The 14,193-nt window shown below is 40.6% G+C and overlaps 1 long non-coding RNA gene across 1 annotated transcript in view; it reads right to left on the reverse strand.

Annotated features, from left to right (window-relative positions):
* Nucleotides 1–209: 209 nt before the first annotated feature.
* Nucleotides 210–14,193, reverse strand: part of LOC118167233 — a 35,456-nt gene continuing 21,472 nt past the window's right edge. Inside the window, exon 3 of the long non-coding RNA XR_004751036.1 lies at nucleotides 210–692. This is a non-coding gene — a long non-coding RNA (uncharacterized LOC118167233). The remainder of the gene's footprint in view (nucleotides 693–14,193) is intronic.

A 14,193-nucleotide genomic window follows, 5' to 3' on the forward strand; every position in this document is an offset into this window, starting at 1 on the left:
GTTTTGCTTATAGGTACACCATGGCAAAGCAGTGGCTTTGGTAGTGCAGATTTGGAGACAGGCCAGCAGAAACCAAGGCAGAATTTTCAAACAACAATCTTTAAATTAAAAATTGTAGCATCGGCCCAAGGAAAATGCACAGTGATAGAACATACAGAGTTGAAAACAAAATTAAAAAATACATATAAATTCTTTTCAGCTCACTTCTTTTAATAAAATGCTTGAAATTTAAATTTGAATGTGTAAACATCTGTCTCAAGGATAAGCTCAATATAAGCTTTTATTCCAGTTTACATACATCTTACTTTGCAAAATGCTTCCTGAAACTCATGCTAAGCAATGCACAGAGGAAGCAATGCATTAATCTTCCAAGGACACAGTACTTCCTTAATGTGCCTTTTGGTAAGAGACCCAGAGAAAAGACTTCAGGCAATGCTGTTCAAACTGCTGCACATTTCTAAGTTCCCCACCTTGAATCCATTTCTCTCGGAGCAGAAAAGGTCAAGTTGCACAGTAGAATTACACTCTCTAGTGGTGAAATCCTAGCCCTCGTGTCACTTCTCCCTGTGGCTCCAACATGTTCCCCTTGTTCTCCTTGCTCTTTCAGGAGATTAGCAAATAATTCATCTGATGCATGTTGTTACCAGGAGCAATTTTTGTTGAAGAAGGTGCTGTTACCAGCCTTTCTCAACCTAAAAATTAAAATGGAAAAGTTCAGACTTAGGAAATAAAGCTTCAGCAGCTATTTCTCCACCATATGCACTTGTTGAAGGAGATGAATGATCACCATCTATATGAATACACACAGATATTTTATAAAAGAACAGTTATTTTATGAAGGAGCATTTAATGCAAAATCTTCCCCTATTAAAGAAATAAGCACACAATTGACTTGAATGCTGCAGTTAAATGACCACCAGGGATGTCCTTGGACAGGCCATCTATAGTCCTGGTAAATTTATTCTTTGTTCATGAGAAAAAATGAAGTTGGGATGTTTAACAAGCTTGAAATTATCCTTACAGTTACCATTTATGGTCTCATCCACAAGTTGTCCAAAGGCATGTTTATACCAGAAGTAGCAAACCTGGACCCTAAGGTTATAGCTTGAACCTGGACCCCAGTTACAGCTTGAAACTGAATTTCATTTGTTTTGCTGCTGTTTGTTGCATGTACATAATTAGAGCACCTAGAATAGTCCTCAGATGGAGAAGTTTTCCTAAATTTTGCCTATGTAAATGCCTGAAAGATACACAATCATGTCTTGCTTTTGTCCACAGATGAAAATGCATGCAGCTGCATCCTCAGGCAGTTGCAGTGGCAGATCATAAGCTTTGCTGACTTCAAGGAAATTAGAAGACCTTCCTTATCACCCATTTGAAGTGTATCACCTCTTTGAAGTGTAACCTAAACTAAAGAGCCCACTTTCAGGAATACCACAGACAAAAGTCTTATGATTTCATTTCTGTATCCTATCTCCCTTTGCACTACTCTACCTCTTGCACAACATTTAATCTTTTCTTTGCCCTGCATGTGGATGCAGATCACTTTCTGTGTGGAACTGTTGTTTTCTCCTATGTTGATCTCCACCTTGGCCTCCCAGTATGCAAGAGTTTGGCCACAGAAGCACAGCCACATGAAAAACATAATAATAATAATTTTGGAATGTGCTATCATTTGACAAGGGTAATCAGCCTGTCCACTTCTATGATATTTGGCATCAGATTGCTTGCCTGGACATACACTAAAATCAGGAGAGATAACATTTTAAAATCTTCAGTGGTAAATCTACTTTAGCAAGCAATTTTGCCCAGTAGCAATGGATCAGCAGAGGGAAGCAGCTGGACCTGTGATGTATGAAGTTCAAGGGTTTTAATGTAGACTGTTCCCCTGGGCCAAATATTCCCAGTATATGTCTGGCTGGACCAAAATTTGGTTGAGACTCTAATGGGCACGGGTTGCACATCTGGACCAGAGCCTTCAGTCCACTTTCCTCTGAAAGAAGCCTGTTTTACATGCACCAAAGCTGCTCCACAGCCTGCAGCAGCAAGTGTTGGACTTCACACAGTGCAATGGAGTAGGTTTGGTACATGTCATGGAATAGGGTCATACGGTTTAGGCTCATATTAGTGCCAAATTAGTCCGTGATGCAATAAAAACTCTCTTTGATCCAGAGCATTTATTTTCCCCAGTTTTGAACAACTGACTAAAGAAAATGGGGAAATGACAGCATGTAAGATATGCATAATGAGGATTCCCAAATGAAAAGCTTGATTTATTGGTACATGAAATTTTCAGTATGCATGTCCAGGTGAAATGTAATGTAGTGAGCTACAGCAAGCTGTGAGGCCAGCGTGGGGATGGTCATTTAATCATGTATGGGCAATCTCAAACATCTGTACCATTTGCAGCACAGATGTTTGAGATTGCCCATACATGATCAAATGACCACACTTTTCCCTTGTGGGGTATTAGCAACTAGCATACACCAGGATCAGATCCTATTTTTTGGTTGTAATAGAAAACCTGACCACAGAATACAAGGCCGAAATATCACAATCTCATCTTATACAATATGGCCCGGCTCTGCAGGATCAAGATCCAAATTTCAATGCTACATTCCATCCCTATTACAAGATAAATAAAAATCCAGAATAGAAACAACAATTTTGGGGGGTACAGGGAGGGGAGAGCATGAATTTATATCTGAATTTTGCAGCTGAGATAGAAGTCAAGACTTTATTTTTCAAGATTGTGAAGTTCAGAGTAATTAATCCTTTCTGTGAAACCCATCATTTTCTTATCATGAAATCAATACATTGGCTCTCATCTTACTTCTGACCCTGCCACTTAACCTCTTCATATGTCTTTCCTGGTGTTTTATTTTATTTCATGAGCTATCATTCTGCTCATTTTAAATCTGAACAGAGTTTTCAGATGCCTTGAGGGGAAAACTTTCTTGTGTCTTCCTGAAAGAGCATGGACACATCTGTTCTTTTTGATATATTGATGCAGGATCAAGAAACTTCCACCAGAGTTACTTTTGGTTCTTGAGGAGAGTAAATGAGCTCAAAGCATGTCCTTGCCACTGCTGTATTTGAAAACAAGAAGGAGATTTGTCATGTCAAGTGCCGATGAATACAGAACATACTCTTCAAAGCATCTTGTTCTACACCACGAACTGCATAATCAATATAAAGTGTTCATTTAGCCTGCTATTTGTGCACAAGTGTATACTTAGGCTTGAATAACTGGATAACACGGAGACCATATGCTGCTCCCGCTATGTCAGCACTGGTTTTCTTATTGATTTTTGAAATCTGCTTCAGCATAATCTTACACTGTATTAGAGTATCGGGAGAGTTACAGCTGCCCCATGCCCTCATACTTCACCCCTAGTTTGATGCAAAAATAACCTGCAGTTGAGTGGTCCCAAGCCAACTTGTTCCAGCCCAAATGCAACCAATCTTTTTTCCCCATAGTGCATAGATGCTTGCACTCTACCTCCTCTAAGCCTGTTGTACTCTGGGTGCTAACACCCAAGTCCTGAGGCCAGTGTCACACATCAACACTCACCAAGGGTGCTCCCACCGTTATCCCATCAGCACCCCATGGGCAAACAGCAGTGGGACAGCTTGCTAGGAAAGTCCAAATTAGAGCACTGAGGTCACTAAGCCAGTCACTATGAATATTGCCCCAGTCCAAAAGGAAGCTTTCTGCAAAGGCTCCAAGCCAGGGCAGCAGGGCAGACAGCAGGATGCCAGCACGGTGGGGTGACTGATGGAGTGGCTGCAAGGCTGAACAGGAAAGCCACAAGAGAGGAGACAGGATGTACTTCCCAAAATACAGAATAAGATATTTTCAGAGGCCACGGTCACAGAGGTCTGATTGTAACGGTAGAGACTGACAAGTTTTCTAGGAGTCCTCGAGTACATTATAAATGAGCAGAAACGAACAAACCCATTTGCATTCCTGCTGGAAAGCAAGCTTTGAGTCTGTCTCTCTAAAGGGGAAAAGCTAACGAGCTCCCATGCCTCCTGTGTCACAGAGGCTGGAATTATGACAATATCTATACCCAGCACAATAATTATTTCCAGATGTATGTAAATGTGACTGTTTTTTTCCACATTAATCTTTCACACAGCTTATATACATTGTAGAGTTCAGATGTTTACTTAGCATTCAAATAAAACATAAAGGGATTAAAAAAAACTATCAGGTCTGTTAAGCTTCCTTAAAATGGAGCTGATAGTATCTGCCTAACACTCTAGCTGATTTTATTACTGAAATTACTAGGATTTATTTAACAGTCTTGCTTTTTTTTATTATTATTATTTTATTTTTTTATTTTTATTTTCCAAGGCCTATACTTTTGCCCTACTAATTCAGTTCCCAGTATCCCTGCACAATGAGGTGAAAATAACCTCTGCCTTCAGATGCCAGTGGTGTCACTTGTGTTTTTCATCACACATCCCAGCAGTATTTTATTCCTGGGCTAATTCCTGATGACTTTGGATAGAATAGATGGGTCTCTTGTTCTCTGCATATGGCAGCATTAATGCACAGTAAATGTAGAAAAGTTGGTTTCCTTTTGCAAAACAAAAAAAGAGTGATGCAAGGGACGTTCACTGCACCAGCCTGGATGACCAAGCCACAGGAGGCAGGGGCAAGCTTACATCTTGCCTTGCCAACAAAATTGCCCATGAGGCATGTTATGCCCACATCAGCTAGGAACCTGGTGCCATGCCTTGCTCACTGTTTCAGCCATCCTTCCCCTCTACCTGGAGGGAGGCACTTGTCCTCATGCCTTCATGGAAAGACTTTCTAGTAGTGGGAGATTTCAGCAGGGGCAGCCACACCATCAGGAGTGTTCAGACCACATGCTATGCAAATATATGGAAATGTGAGTCTTTTAGTGAGCAGCTGGGCCAGAGAAAACTATCAGAGCTGGAGTCATCTCCAGCTGTTCCTATGTCTGCAGAATGTGTTGTCTTTTGATATTCAGATGTAGAGGCAAGATGCTTAAAAGCACATGGGATTGTCAGATGCCTCCCTGCAGGTGTATCCCCAGCTTTGCTGGCCCTTCAACACTTGTCAATAAATGCTGGGTTTTAAACACTAGACATATGACCTTGCTTGATTCCTTGGCAATTTTTGTGAAGTGCCGTCATTTGAAACATAAACATAAACATGCTGTTTATTTTTAGAGATGAACCTGACCTTTACAGTCTGAGCTGGATTTCAGTTTCCTCTTCACCTCTGGGGAAGTCCAATAGCTTAAGGTTTTCATCCCTGTTGTAAGCAAGGTGTCATGGTCAGCTGTAATGTTTACATGAAGCCTGTGTTCAAATAGTGAAAGTTTCCCCCCAGGAGTCTTCAGATCTGGTAGGGTTTGGTCCATGTCCATAATATGCAGTAGATCAAAAAGAACATATATCAACTAATTCAAAGTTTCGTACAAAATACAGACTGATGTTGTGAATCTCTCTCATTTTAATAATCAGATGGGTGTCCATGATTTTATTCATGTATAGATCATTCCTGTTCGTTAGTGTCTGCAGACTCTGACTAATGCTTGGTTTTGTTTATCTTTATGGATCCAGCTCCACCAGAGAAATGTCTACACTAAACCCATCACTTACCAGATGACTTTATCTTCTTTGAATAACACTAATAATAGGCTATGATTACCATAAATAATGAATATGGAGACATTCATTCTTCCACAGCTCTCACTGAGTTATATATCAAACATTTTATCAAAAGGGGGAACACTTCTGTTTTTCTTTTTTTTTTTTTTTACTTCGATAACAAGCTTGAAATTGAAACAAAGGACTATGTACACACCCATCTGCAGCTGCTCAGGCCCCTTCTGATGGCCCTGGGGTCTTCCCAGTGTACTGCCCCCAGCAGCAGCAGCATTGACATCCCTGGCAAGACCAGCCTCTTAGAAGTACTTGGCATCAGCTCCCTGTTTCAACTCTCATGGATGAATTATTTTTCCCTTCCATCTCTCTCCACATATTTCACTGTTTCTTTTAGTATTGTAGTCTATGTGATTTTTTATCAACCACTAAGTATATAAAATGGAAATCGATAGTCAAATATTTATTGACCTGTAAAATCTTCTGTATGTCTTCAGAAAACTTCTATTCTTTTTTTCTTTCTGTGTTATAACTGGTCAAGAATATGTTTGAATTCCTAATAAACACTGGGACACTGAGTTCATTGGAATGTCTCAAATCTTCCTCTACATCAAAGCTTTCAGAGATAGCATGATCATTATTACTATCCTATGTTGAATAATCAGAGAGGTAAAAAAGTCAAATTGTCATATAGCTAAATCTTCTGCTCTGTCAGAGGCTCTGAAAATTTTAAGTCAATCCATATTGCTTTTCTTTTATTTCCAGACCACCCAGTTGCTTTTTTGTACTGGATTTCAGTTACTTTTGTTATCAACTCTAATTTATTATAGACTACCTAAAGAAAAGTCAACATTTAGTAAAGGCCATATTTTCTCTGTTATAAATGGAAAGGTTTCTTCCTGTGTTTATACAATTATATTTCTCTTCAGAGTATAAAATGATTTTAGGGACTCTGACTAATGAAAGTTTGGGACAGGATAAAAATAAACCTTGATGGGTTTTGCTGCAACCAGCTACTAAGTGGTTTGTGTTACTTTTTTTTTTTTTTTTTCTTCCCTTCTGCCAGCTTCCAGTTTGCAGCATGAATCTGAAACATATGAGTAAATACTCAAAACCTTTCACTGTGGTCTTTGATGCTTGCATCTCAGGAGTGTATTCAGCTTTTCAGCTCAGCGTCGTGAAGGTGGTCTCCTATCCAAGGTGAATGTAGGAAACACCCGCTACTTACAAGGTAAAATGATGGATTAGCATTATGAGGGAAGGCTCCTTATTTTACTTGTATTTCTTTTAAACAATATTTGCACAGCATTTGGTTCAAGGCGGTAGATCTCTTATCACAGCATTCCTGCTATGGAGATGAGAATTATAGAGGGCAAGGCAAAAAAGAGTAAGTCTTTCAGGAATTATTCTTTACAGCATTATCTCATTACCCACATTAAGCTGTGATGTCTTTTTCTGAGTAGGAGGCCTCGTTACAACTCTGAGAAAGCACCCAGAGAAGAGGAATTGCATGTGTTCTCATCTACAACTGACCTCCGTTCCTTGAACTTTGACTTCAAGTAATTTAATCAGGTGTCTTTGCCAAGAGGCCACAGCTAATCTTCTTGTATTCTAATCATTACTGTGGGCTGCAACAGGCTTGTGGGTTTCACTTGTCCAAAGTCATGGGAAAGCCTTCCAGATGACTGTAGCTCTCCTTAAGCCTGAATCAGTGACAGTTTGTACTGATGGAGGATTCCTTTTTCATTGTATGATGCATCAGTTCCTATTTACAACTATGGGTTTATTTTCCTTTCTTAATTAGAAGCAAGTAGTTAAAGAGAACCAATCCTACATGAGATCAGTAAGAAACTGAAAGTCCTCTACCATAAAGAGTACAGCAATGCTCAATAATTCTGGTATTATGGTTAGCCCCTTTCTCAAAAGCTCATTCCAGCCTGTGTACCTCATGTGGGGCTTCCCACAACAACAGGCAAGCTTTGTGGGGCTAATTTGTTGCCATGTTGTGGATATTTGTCTTCAAAGGATGGAGGGAAAATCACAAGCTCCTTTTTCACTGGCTAATTGATATTAAAGACAGAGCTCCAATCAAATGGTAACAATATTTAGTTACAAGCCACCTGGGATGACATTTGAACCAGAAACCTTGTAGTACAAATTAGAACCAACATCCCATTCATCTTCTCCTATAGCTGGCCAGGAAGGCTGAAGGAACCTGTTTCCCACAGACATATAATCACACTCAGGAAACACACAGCCCAGAGCAAACACTGCTATGTTTTGCCACATTCGTCATCTGACACACTGCTTCCATCAGCCAGCACCAGAGCTGGGCAGGCCAGGCTGCCAGAGGGAGCTCGGTGAGCTTGCTCACACTGCTAAATATGCTGTCTGTTGCATTAGTCTTCCTCTAGTTAATCTCTTTTGTTCCATCTGGGGAACCAGTGCGGTCGGTGCCTTCTGTAGTCCTCTCTGGTTTCTGATGATTTCACTACAAGGTAGACACATCGATATCTCTGGGATGATAAATGATGGGCTCTGATGTGGGTGAGTTTCGTCTTCACTCCAAGGTATAAGGTTGACAAATGGCAGAGCCTTCCTCTTGAACACAGGGTCTCCCAAAGACCTCACAGGAGCGTTAGGTGACCAAATTCCCTGCATGGCCTGTAGGCACAGGGGCACCGCCAAACAAATTCCTTGTGAAGTCTCAGTTTTCACCTGCAGCAATTCGGTGGCTTCTTGGAAAACCTTGCTTTGAAACTGCTGAGGGATTGCAAGGAATGCAGCAATGAAATCCAGCAGCAGGTTGGGCAAACAATTGCTTAGTGAAGGTGTTGATAAATGCTTTCTGCAGAGTCTGGAGCTTTTGTTAACTATTCAAAAGCATCTTTGAAAGAACGAGTTAACCTGCCAATTTATTTTAATAGCACTGGATAAACAAAGGAAAAAATAATAATAATAATAATAATAAATCTTATATTCCATCCCCCAACTTTTGCTGGCTTTCTTCTTCCCGTAGCAGTCTCCTGTAACTGCACAGTGGTTTCCCAGTCTCTTGATGGCTACAGGCTACTGAGCAGGCTGAGCTGTCCCTGCCTGTGCGGAGGGCACCACATGGTAGCTGTGCCTGTATCTCCTCCAGCAGCTCCCTGCCACTCTGTCCCCTGGTCTGGGCAGCCTGCGTGCCCCACAGCAGGATCCTGCCTCCGAGGGAGCAGCAGCAAATGTACCCCAGCATTCCTCTTAGAGCAGCTCTGTGATTTTTTGACCCTGGAATATGAGCAGGAGGGAGGGTAACCTATGAAGCAGAAATTGCAGAATTGCTCTGAAAACAGAGGCATGAATCAATTTGTAGCAACAGGTCTTTTAGCTGAGCTTCTCCATCTCTGAGATGAAGAGAAATGTGGTCAAGCCTACCCCGATGTTTTGCTGTGCTTGATTAAATACTGCCCTAAAGAAACAGTTGTAAGAAAGAAACCAAAAGCATGATAAAGACAAGCAAGCCAATGATAAATAGGGTCAATTGTATTACCTTCCGTTTGACTCTTCTTTGTCTCATTTTAGTTCACTTACATTGTCTCTGTGCAAATTCTGGCTGGGATAAATATAGATGACAATGGAATGGTAATAATGATAAATAAATAAATAAAGACACATCATCATCTGTTTTATATCTTCTGAGCTAAAATCTTCTGATCTATTTAGGATAAAGCTTATTCTAATTCCAAAGCTCCCCTTCAAAAGAGATACAATAATTTATTACAGTCACAGCCCTAAGAATAAGAGCCCACTGTCTCACTGGAATTTTAATTGACATTGGGTAATGGTCCAGACTGCAGGTATCTGGGAGACAGCGTGATATGAGTGGAATTCAGCTCACTCATCTATACCAAAACCCACTGTACACTTTATTAAAGTGTGTTGGCATTTATGCCTGAAGAACTGCAGCATAAGCACAGTTGCCTCCAAGCTGGCACCTTGTTAGGGAACAAGCTAGCAATAAAGATAGAAATCATAAGAAAATAGGTACAATGAGCAATGACTGGTTTTAAATAATCATCCATTTTTTTCTCTGGCTATGGGGTCATTAGGGGTAATGTGGAAAAAATGCCAGCTAGTCCTAAATACAAATGATTGACAATGTCTGAGAAAAGCTGGCTAGACATGTAGCAGTCTTGTTTACAGCTCAGCCTTCTTTGATTTAAAACCCAAATTAATTTGTAAATGAGTGGCCTAGTTTCATCTATTGCTCTTCTAAAATACAAATTGTGGCATGCAATGATAATTTCAGCCGACTCAGAAACCCAGTTACTTCCAGTCATTCATCAAAGCACTAATATTGCTCTTTAATCAGGGTTAGAGCAAAGTTTTAAGAGCAAAGCATTAGCTTCACACACCATTAGCTACGAGTGCCTCAGGCTGTACATCAGATGCTTGATCAAATGGCACTCATGTTGTCCCATATAGCAGAAAATCAGGGCTTTAAATATTACCTTTCTTTGAGAGAGTCTCAGGCACATTTCACAAGGTCATGTGCATTGATATAGTCTATTTGAATTTCTACAAGGCATTTGATTTAGGAGCACATGACATGCTGTTTAAAATGATTTTACTCAGAAATAACAGAGCACACATTAAAATAGCTAAAAACTGCCTGACTTGTGAATCTTGTCATGTCTTGACAGAGATGTATTTGTCACTGAGCCCATTCCAACCTGGTCCACAGGGACCAGTCCCTGAGACAGCACTAATAGTTTATCAATTATTTAGAAATATAAAATATTTGCTCATGGTGTTCACTGTAGATTACCATAAAAATGGTAGGATAGCAGACTGTGGAGACAGTGATCTGAGTTTCAAGGTGAGACGGTCACCATCTAGCCTGAACATAGGATGTGGGGACACAGATAGTAGCCACAGACTGGGAGACAGAGTCGTGATAACAGTCTCGACAGGCACGTTGTTGAAGGTAGCTGTCCCATTGCAATGCTATGACTAAAGGCTACCATAACCCTTGGATAAATACGAAGGGAAATAAGAAAGAGAGGTAGCAAAGGGAATCTGCTCCAGTACACCGCATCACTAAAACTGCTGCAGAGAAATTCATTCTTTCCCTGTGCTTATGCACTGAGAAGGATGTGGGAATACAAGAAGAACGAGAAGGTCACAACAATGTTTTGAATTTATCCAGCTCCTCAAAGAGATATGACATACCATATAAAAGATTTATGATACTCTGGGGAGAAAGACGGTACAGGTTTACTCATGCTGGAAAAGACTTACGGTTTGAGAGCTGAGCTTATGTACATGAGGCTATTTATACTTTGAAACTGCCTGGAAAGGGAGAAGCAAATTCATTACCAAGTGCACAAACCAGCTCCCCAGATGAAGAAAGTAACATTTAGAGATACCCTAGGGCACTCAGCCTTGTCCCCAGCTGCAGCTCCAAATGACCCTGGAGTCCAGCAGCCCCGGTGAACAGAGATCAGCCAGTCCTGTGCCTGATCCAGGTGCCCAAGGGCATCTCTGGTGGCATCTCATCCTAGTAGTTTTTAACATTGGATCAGACGCTGCTCCAGAGGAGGTAGCTAATTTGCTCTGAAAAACTCCAGTGGGAAGAGATGAGGGCTGGAGGGCCAGCATGCTCACCCATTGCTTCTCCTCCATGTGGCCAGGGCTCTCTCTGTTACAGACCCCTTCTCTGTGCCCAGCCTGGGCATCCTCGGCCTGGTTTGGCATTCCCAGGGCTACACTAGAGCAGTGGCCAAAATCAGATCTTCAGGTTTCAGGGCTGGACCACTTGTTAAAGTGGCCCAGATGTGGACCTGGGTCCTGCTGTATTGGGCTTTGTATTGGGCTTCCCCACGCTCCAAAGCCTTGAGTCATAGCTGCATATAGAAAAAGGAATATGATGAAGGAACACTAGCAGATAAAACCTACAGGTTGTCTTACTTATCTGCTCAGACTGCAATTGTGTTATATTTGGGATTAGAAAGGAATTTTCTTCAGCTTACACTGACAAGAATCAGAGATCTCATCTGCTTTCTCCCCGGGGCATGCAATTTAATCTTAAAGGTCTGAAAAGCTTCGACCTCATGTCTTTGGGCTAACATGAAAACTGCTAGGCAAAAATGTTGAAGTTCCTTAGCTAGTCAAAAATGTTGAAGTTCCTTATATAAAGACAGTCATAAACTGCTGAGCTAGTTTTTCTTCTTGACCTTAATCTCTATGGGATCAGTATGTTCCTGGAGTGTAGGTGAGCTGAGATAGGAGAAAAATAGGAGAGGCAAAATGTGTGATTCAGATTTTAAATTTATAATTTTAATTAATTTATATATATATATTAAATTATAAAGAGAATAATGTCAGCCACTTACACACCAAAGATACAAAACAAATAAATGTATAGTCCTGAATTTTCAGCAGAGAGGATGCTGCATGTGGAACTGAGAGTTTAAGATAGCTCAGTATATCTTGGTCACTCTCCACTAAATATTCTTATTTTCACATGGTCCAGTGCAATACATCTCCACTCCCAGAAGGGGGTCCACTCAAGTAGCAAGACAACCTGCAGATGTGGAGTCAAGACTTCATAAGCACTAGTGCCAAGCTTGTAAAGTTCATATTTGACAGGCAAACTTTCCTTCATGGTTTCAGAAATGTATAAACATAGAGGCTTGTAAGAGAAATCATCTTGCAGCTTAGCCGTCTAGCACTTAAAAATAATCATTTCCATCTTTAATTTTTATATTGACCACCGTTTCATTCAAAACCACTGACATCAGTAGAAATTCAATCACCACAATGCAAAGACTAGGCACTCCCTGGATTCCTCCTCTTTCTCCATAGACATTTTATTTCTCGTGTTCTGCCATTTTCTTTTGGCCCCACACCACTCTTGGCACAAAACGGAAGATCTGTTCATCATATTGCTAAAGATCATTCATCATCTTGCTAAAGAAGCCCAGTCATGGCTTAGGATCTCATTGCACCAGGCTCTGTATAAAAATGGAATGAAATTTTGATATCTATATTAGGCTTTTGGTTGGAAGCTCTTTGCAATCTTGGCTCTAAAAGGATTAGCTTCACCTAAACGACATGGAACAGTGTGAGAGAGATGTCTGTGCATTTGTCTTAATGTTACAGCACTGAGGACATTTGAGTAGCTGAAAAGGCCTCTGAATGCGTGCCATAATCTGGGCATTACACTGCCTTGTAGCACAGATAGACCATGGGACAAACCCCACAACACACCCAAGGCATGTGATTTTTTTTTTTTTACAGCCAAATCCTGTTTGCATAGTTTCCTTCTTTTATTTTAGGATTAGGACTTCTGCTGTTCAGATAAATAAGTTTTTCTGCCTCCCCTATGAATTCTTTCAGGTATGAATTACCTGCAATGCTTACCATAGCTCCCTGCCCATGCTGGAATGCTCTCAGGACCCAAAGAGCTTTATTTAAATGCCCCATTAATTGCCCTGGGGCTTTATTTCCCAAAATGATAGCCTTACACCCTAAAGAGAAAGCTCTCACTAGCCTTAGCTCTGTAGCTTGTTTTGGAAGAACAAAGTAGACAGCAACAATAATTCTGTTAGGAAGAATCAGAAATTTCAATATTTAATCTTCAGTTTTTTCAAAACGTTCATCAAAAATTACTTTTGTTTCAATCTGTAATGTAAAGTGAGTACATTTTAATGCATAAAAACTACATTTTCTTAATAGTTTTCTCTTTTCTTCTTTCTGGCGTCCTTGAGATATTGACAGACCAGCAGATGGCAAACCTTGCAGTCCTCTTTTGCATCCATGGCATTTAGGGCACACTGTGAAGATTAAAGAACCCAGCTGGGGATATATCCAGAAACATCTGCCTCAGCACTGGCCTGTGCACTGTCACACTCAGCACTCAGCCCTTTCATCCAAATCTGTTCAGGGAAGAGTAGATGAGATTTGAATATAGGGAAAAGACTGTCGTTCAAATATAGGGAAAGAAGGAGGGACTACTGTTGTAATTATAATAACAGCAAGAACTTCTAGGAGTCATGAACCTCCACTTCAAAACCAGATATCTGAAACAATGGAGTTTTTTCAAAGCCAGGCACGTGACATCATTCCCCAAAAAGAGGGATGTTGGTGTTGGGTCCCTTGAGGAACTCTCATGGCTCTTCTTTTGAGAAGTTTCAGGTGTCCATAAAGAGAGGCAGAAATACCAGAGAATGAAGGCAACAAAGACACCCCAGCCCCAGACAGATGCAGCATGTCATCCTGCAGAATCAGAGAGAGCTTTAGGATTAAGGGCTAGCTATGATTGATTTGTGAATGTCAATGTATTTCTACAGTCAATTTTTTTATATATATATTTTAGATGGTGCTGATTGTGAAATAGCTCCAGGCTGTTCTCTAACACCCAAGAAATGCCAAGAAAAATTACACAACCCAGTACTAAGTCGGTAATGGAGACTCGCAGAAACTCAGATAATTTCCTGTTCCTGTGGAAGAGAAAAAGAAGGGGGATAGAAAAGTAAAGAAAAGAAAAGAAAAGAAAAGAAAAGA

The sequence above is a fragment of the Oxyura jamaicensis genome, chromosome 4 (assembly GCF_011077185.1).
Source record: "Oxyura jamaicensis isolate SHBP4307 breed ruddy duck chromosome 4, BPBGC_Ojam_1.0, whole genome shotgun sequence".
In the NCBI taxonomy this organism is placed as follows: Eukaryota; Metazoa; Chordata; class Aves; order Anseriformes; family Anatidae; genus Oxyura; species Oxyura jamaicensis.